The sequence below is a fragment of the Magnolia sinica genome, chromosome 17 (assembly GCF_029962835.1).
Source record: "Magnolia sinica isolate HGM2019 chromosome 17, MsV1, whole genome shotgun sequence".
In the NCBI taxonomy this organism is placed as follows: domain Eukaryota; kingdom Viridiplantae; phylum Streptophyta; class Magnoliopsida; order Magnoliales; family Magnoliaceae; genus Magnolia; species Magnolia sinica.
Window position 1 is genome coordinate 64,144,725 of NC_080589.1, and position 7,400 is coordinate 64,152,124.

A 7,400-nucleotide genomic window follows, 5' to 3' on the forward strand; every position below is an offset into this window, starting at 1 on the left:
AAATCAAACCATGAAGCGATGACAACTTGAACATGCAGCCTTTATGAAGCCGATAGCCATAAAACCCTGATTAGACATCTATTTACCCTTTAAAGTCCACCAAACAACTCAATTAACCAATCCAAAATGACCCAAGTCCTCTGTATAGCTTATGAATAGTGAGAATTGGCTATAATATATAATCACTGATTGTCAGCGGAAATTGTATTTTCGTAGGCACACTTCAAACAATTAAAGCCATTAAAGGCCACCTAGGACCACTACAGAATGAGCCACATGTATAGAATTTCAACTACTCTAGCAAAAGTCAACTAATTTTATAGAATATTGCACACAGATCCTTAAACTGTGCATCAAGATTCAGATAACTCATGAGCTCCAAGATGCTTAAATCATTTTATGCTTTTAATTCTAGGAGAAATTATAAGTTTCACCATTTCCTTAAATAATCAATAAGTGTCACATATCCAACAGCCAATCAAACTATGCCACATGACTTTTTTCTTGATTACTTCCATGTTATTTGTAACAACACCATTAGTCATTTATAAATATCCCTACACCTCATTTCAAGGTGTCTACATATTTCTACAAGTCTTTGGATTAATTTTTTTCCAAAGGAGACTGAGAAATCGAGTTCTAGTATTAACCACTACAATAAAACAAGGAAACGTTGATGGTTAAAAACTGTCTACAATGACCTTCCCCGACGGCTTTAAGCCATCAGACAGATCGTTGTGAAGGGGGCATCGGCATTACTCGCCGACGGCGCTGCTGATGGCCAAAGCCACAAACATTTCCAACAACTAACTGTTGGTGTTTCTGACTGCTAAAACCATTGACGTTTGCAACGGCTAGAAAACCATTCATCAACGGTTGTAGCCGTTGACGTTTCTAGTTAAATTTAAAAATAAATAATGGAAGTGGATCGGCTAATTAGTGCAAACATCCAAAACTAGGTTAATACACATTTTAAAAACATGTTCTGCAAAGCCCCAAACCAATCAACCTATTTGAAAAAGTTGAAACAAAAAAAAATAAAAATGAAGAAATCAAAATAAGATCTACCATCCAAATCCCAAACACAAATATATATTTCCATTAATAAAAATAAAAAATAAAAAATTGATTGTATATATGATACCCAATCCCAGGTTGCCACCTAAACAAGAAGGATCATGACAACTCTTATCTAAAAGCAATCTTAGAAAGAGCGTTGATACAATAATTAAATCTATACTAACAAAAAATATATCCAAAATCTCACAAATCATATGAGGTAAATCTTTCAAACTATAAGTTAATTCCCACTTTCTTAGTGAAGTAAAGATTACATTCAAACAAATATATAAACCAAAGTTTGATCAAGAAATAAACTTTGGGCAGTTTGGATTAAACTGCCTGTAGTTGAATCCTAAGCTTCGAAACCAGCTAACAAATCAAATTTTCAATGAATTACCTGAAATAAGATTTGGATTTGTCTCCAAAAAAATTAAGGATGAGCTAAGATGAAAAATCAAATTAATAAACTTCGAAAAATCAAATACAACAAATAAAACAAAAACTGTTATTAATTTAAATCTTAATCTAAAGCTATTTGTAGAAACAATCCAGAGAGATCCGTAGAAGCAAAATTAATGTAAAATCCATGCCTATTGCAAAAATTAGTCATTGAGAAATGCCAGCAACCACTACAACAAATAAGAGTAAAACCGGCACTTTAGGTGCCTCTTGCACTAGCGCTGTGTAAAACAGGGCCCACGGATGTTTTACTACACACACACACACACACACACACATAAAACCCTACCCTCATTTCGCTCCCAGACTCCACGCGACTCTCAGCTTCTTCCTACCCCCAACTCTCTCTCTCTCTCTCTCTCTCTCTCTCTCTCTCTCTCTCTCTCTCTCCATCTGCCTATCTCGCACTCTCTCTCTCTCTCTTCCTCACTTGCATCATCTCCAGATCTGGTGCGGCTAGCAGCCCCTGCCCTTCATCTCTTCCCCGGCCAGGTACTCATTTCTCTCAAATAGATATTTAGGTTTTTTATTTTTAGATCTGTAAATCCGCAGATTATCAGAGGATACAATATTGGAATTAGGGATTTCCTAAACTTTGTAATGGGAAAAGGATTAGGGCTTTCCTAAAAAATCACTTTATGGTTTATTGGTTTGATTTTCTTGTGTACTTCTCATTATCCATATGTCCATGGCTCAAATCGCTAACAGATGATGTTAATCATCTGTTAGTGGTTCAAATTCCGATCAGTGGTTTGATTTTCATAAATCTGTTAGTGGTTCAAATTCATCATTATGATTAAGATCTTCCGATCAGTGGGGGTTCATTGGCCATGTCTAGTAAACAATGGGACCAATGATCTAGATGGCCTGGGTTGCTATAGATGTATGTCATGTATACAATGGATGCAGACATAAAATAGTCTTGCCATTCATCATTTGTTGTGAATGTTTAAGGTGTGCACAACATGTGTTTGATGAAATGTCTCTGTTCTAACAGTTTTCAATTTATATGTACGCTATGTTTTCGTTGTTTTGGAACACGATTTCAATGAAGGCTCCAAAGTCAGCGGCCATGACGGACAGGGTGAGTGCCTTCCACTTCAACCAACATCATCTTGTGGCCCTGGATGTGGAAGTTGAGGGAATTTTGCAATCCCACATTTGATATGCGGAATCTGAGTTTTTCCTGATAACAGAAATCAGTGTTACTCCCAATTACTAAATATTTTATTGTTTCAAACTCTTCCTGGTTCATGTATTTTTCTATTTTATGCTTTTATGACCTCTAAATTTCACATTGATAATGTGTTATGGCAAATCAAATGACATTTCAAGGTTGTCTTCTGTAAATGATTTTCTATGTGAATGGTGGTGACATTCTTGTTCTTATCAGTTGCAGGAAAGGATCTTTATGTTTAGCTTCGAATCATCATTATGGATGATCTAGTATAAATTTCAAATTTATATGTGTGACGATAGGAATCCAGTATCCTATAAGCTAAATGACAAGTATGATTTTGGGTGTGTTTGGATGCACCATCAAATCTGCATATGGTTATTAGTCCAATAGACTGCAAACAACAAACTTGAGGGCTACTTCCTCATTATGAATACTAGGGAACATCATTAATTTTTATCAATTCCTCTTGATTAAACTCGATGGACATAATTCAATTCATTTGTGCATCCAAGTGCAACTATTAGGAATTCTTTGTTCGATTGCATCTGATTCAGGCTTATCTGCAGTTCCTTCTCTGGATACGCAACAACCAAGTTCATGGTAAACATATAGCTTAAGCAGATTACTTCCAGGATGTCTGGTGGTCATATATAATTCTGCTTTCTCAGAATGCAGATTCTCTGTTTGTCTTGAATTAACTATTCTCATTCTTTTTTGCCCATCTGGATTTTCTGCAAATCTAGTTACCCCTCAGGCTAAAATATTAAATCAAACTTGCATTTCTGCATCCTTGTACCAAACAATAGCTCAGCCTAAACCAACAATTTAGATTTTGAAATTGTCTAACCTTAATAACATGTATTAGCACAACTGCTAGTTATGAGCATTTTATCTGAGTTATTGTTCCACTTTTCTTTCTGAGATTAGTCCTGAAGACGTATGTATATAATGGAGTGAGGATTAACTAGAGCCTATTCTTATTTCATAGAGTTATAGAACAATGTTGCATGTGCTTATGCTGATGCTAAAACTATTTCTCCCAATCTTTGATTAATAGGATAAAGTTTTGAAACTTGCATGATGTGTGGCCATTGAAGGTCTCAACTGCTGATTTACAACTGTGTTGGATGATATTAACTTGATCTTTTTGTTAATTAAGCTAAGTTGTTCCCTCTTTTATTTTACTACTGGTGCACCTGTACCTTTGGAATAAGATTGGCTTGACTCTTCTCTTGGGTTTGCTTGGCTGAGTTGACTCTTTATACTTTCTGCATGACCTGTGTATGGGTTGCATGCTTTACATGATTTCTCTGATTTTCGTTCTGTTTTAGATTGGCTACTTCATTGGTTCTTCACTTTTGTAGGACAGGCATTTGAAGCCTCACATTTGACTGTTGTTCAATGTTATGAGCTCAGGCATGTACAGGAACTATTGGAACTAAATCTTAGACAGGAAAGCCTTCTTCAGCGATTGTAGTAGTAGTGATAATCGGAAGCTTACTGCAATAGTAGAAAAGTGGATTGAAATAGAGAGCAATGAGCTAAAGAACCAAGAGGGAGACTGATTGGTCAAGATGGTCAATTGAGTAAGAATGTACATATCATGTGATTCACATGTGAACATGCACACACATCCATAAAAAGTTCTAATCAATAGTTGTTTGATTTGTTATACTTGGTTTTAATGAATTTCTGATGATTAAATTTTGTATAGCTGCACCCAATAATTTCAGATTTTTTTTCTTCTTTGAATCAATTTGAATGGTTGATGTGCTAAATATTTACTAGAGGAAAGAATACCCAACAACAAGGAAAGGTCTGAAAACACCATCCCAAGCAAGTGAATCCACTTCCCCTCACAATAGGTCTGTCAGTGGGCTGGGCCCTGGCCAATCAATGCTTAAATGAATGTGTCGGAGCGCAAGGCTTACTTCCTTTTCTTCCTTTCTTATTCTGAGCTACAAAAGAAACCCATTTAGGATTTCTTGTAGTGAACCGTCAACTAACAAAGGAGACGGAGCTCTTCTACCATATCAAAGTTCCTGTAGTGATTATGTGGTAACAAATGGAAACTAATGCATCCACAAAGTATCATTGTTTATGGGCAAAGTGTGGTATAAACAATTTTGTGAAAATGCCTCCAAATACTGGACTACTCTAGTGCAATTAGATGCACTGTCTAACTGAATTGCAATTACCTTGACAAGTGGGTATCCACATTGAAAGAACAAAATTTACCTTGACAAGAATCATGGAAACTCAATGAAACAATTGGCAAAGGCTCCCCATGTGACCTGCATTCGGAAACTTGTGCAAAGAATGAGATACAAGAAGAGCACATGGCTATTTGCAAGCCAACGACAAAAGCATAGAGAAATCCTGTGACAAGCTGTTAGGCTGCTGATCATTGACACTAATTTTTAGTTGATACTAGCATGACAAGAATCAAAGCTAAGGAAAATGCCTGGTAACTCATAAGATTGGTTCAAGGTAAAGTATATGCGAAATCATAAGCACTAAAAGAAGGTGAAAATAGAGAGGGGAGCTGATCTACTTGTGCAAGTCGAGAGATTCAAAACCTCTAAATTTCATATTATAGTGAAGCAAAGTATGCCATTACAAAGTGACAAAATGCATGGGCCCAGAATTTTCACAATCCACTATTAGTTCATCTTCCTACACACCTCATGCCAAGAAAACAATGGGCTAATTGGAAATCATTGTAAAATTCTCTTGTTAATTCCTTTTGAACAAACTAAGTTTAACTGGGAAAATCAACATTTTGATTCTAACTGAAAATTTATATCCTGTAACTAGCATCTTATTAAGATGGGTATGCTAGGCTAAGGCAGGCATGCAATAGGATGCAAACATGGATTCCATGTTATTGAAAAAAAAAAAAAAAGATCATCATTTTAAAGATCTCTTGTAGAGCATATGAAACAACATGACAACAACAATACATGACCGAAGTTTTATTAGTGTACAGGCAGTGGCAAAACAGTTTGGTGCTGTAATGCAAGGTGTAACTCAAAGACACAAGGCTGATTGGGGTTTAAGCCTCCGAAAAATTAACTAGATGTTTAGAAATATAGAGAAAAATTCAAACTAAAAGTAAAAAATGGACGAAAAAGAATGAAAGAAAGGAAAAAAGTCAACCAAAACTAAAAACTGGAAGAAATAATTGACAAACAAGGAACTAAGCATATATCTATGCAGAGTATAAACTACAAACTGTGACGATGCAAACTAGAGAGATGAAAGAAACATGAAATTATCAAAAAACTTCAAAACAACAACATTTCTCACTCCAAGCTTGTCTGCCTTTTTTGTGGAAGATCCCTTGAAAAGGATTTGGGATTTGATATCTGAAGATGAGTTGTAAGAAAACACAACTCATGGTTTTTAAAGCTTGACAAGGAGCATCATCGTCAGCACCATGCAGCTGGGCCAACATGCATAAGTTACATGTCTTGTTTGTGCATGCGGTTATGGTAATGCTGCAGCATCGACTTCCCCAATAAATGGTCAAAGATTCTTTCTGACCATGGTAAAGGATCGTCAAATCATTATACTAGATATGGAGCATTCAACAATGATGGAAACAAAAAGAAGAAAGAGGCATGAAAATATGAGGTGTTCCTCAAATGTAGATGTTGGAAAGGAAATGGGCATCTTCTGATGGCCCAACCAATGAATAATTACTTACCATTGCAGTAGCATTACTCTTTTCAAAAGAAAAGGCAATCACTACATATCAGTGGTGGATGACCTTCAAATGTTGTTCATCTATGGAGGAAGCTAATGTGCAAGCTTGAGTCATAGAAATACTATGCAGCCACCTCATGGAACACATGCAAAACATCTGACAATCAACTGTTGATTGTGGACCACCTGACTAGAAAAATAGCTTGAATCACCCTAGACGTTTGTCACATGTATGGTGCGAAGGAAGCTGAATAAATTTCTCTTATTCATAGTTTAGGAAACCTCTACTGACCGACGTATAATGCAAATGGTAGCTTTAAGGGCCTGTTTGGATGCACTGTCAAAACCAGGGTTCCGGGATGAAACCCTTATTTTGATTTAAAACCCTTTTTGCAGCCTGTTTGGATCCTACCTGATATTTAGGTGACAAATCAACAATATCTCAAAATCCAAAATCCAATTGTTTTTTCATGAAGCAATGATTGCTTGACAGTCCATCCAAACGAAAGGTTTTGTAAGCTACTGAAATTGACTAAGTTGGACTGAGAAACAAACCGACTTGCTAAAATACCCCACACATCCACCAACTGATCCACCATAAAAACCAAAATCACAGGAAAATAAAAAATTTGCTTGAAAATCGATCTAATCATAGGCGTATGAACAAAAAATGCTAGAAATTGGAGAAAATGCTACAAATTCTTACATTCTCTCACTGATCTACAGAAAATACCTTAGGATCTTAGATGAGCGGCTCTGGATTACAAGGATTTTGGACGATCTGCAGAAAATGCCTTCTCTTTTTCCTATTTTTCCTGAGAGAGAGAGAGAGAGAGAGAGAGAGAGAGACGCGGATTCGCTACTAAGGGGGAACACCGTGATGTAAGGACTTTATCCACTCCATTCATCCATTTTCTCAGATCATTTTAGATTATGATGTTAAAAATGAGGTAGGTCCACAACTCTAGTGGGCCATACCAAAGGAAGCAAC

The 7,400-nt window shown here is 36.3% G+C and overlaps 1 long non-coding RNA gene across 1 annotated transcript; it reads right to left on the bottom strand.

Annotated features, from left to right (window-relative positions):
- Window positions 1–1,105: 1,105 nt before the first annotated feature.
- LOC131230295 (uncharacterized) lies at window positions 1,106–7,001 on the bottom strand. Its single transcript, XR_009163974.1, has 3 exons — window positions 6,011–7,001; window positions 4,940–4,995; window positions 1,106–1,459 (listed from the first exon to the last, which is right to left on the bottom strand). It is a non-coding gene; the product is annotated as an uncharacterized LOC131230295 (long non-coding RNA).
- Window positions 7,002–7,400: the final 399 nt, after the last annotated feature.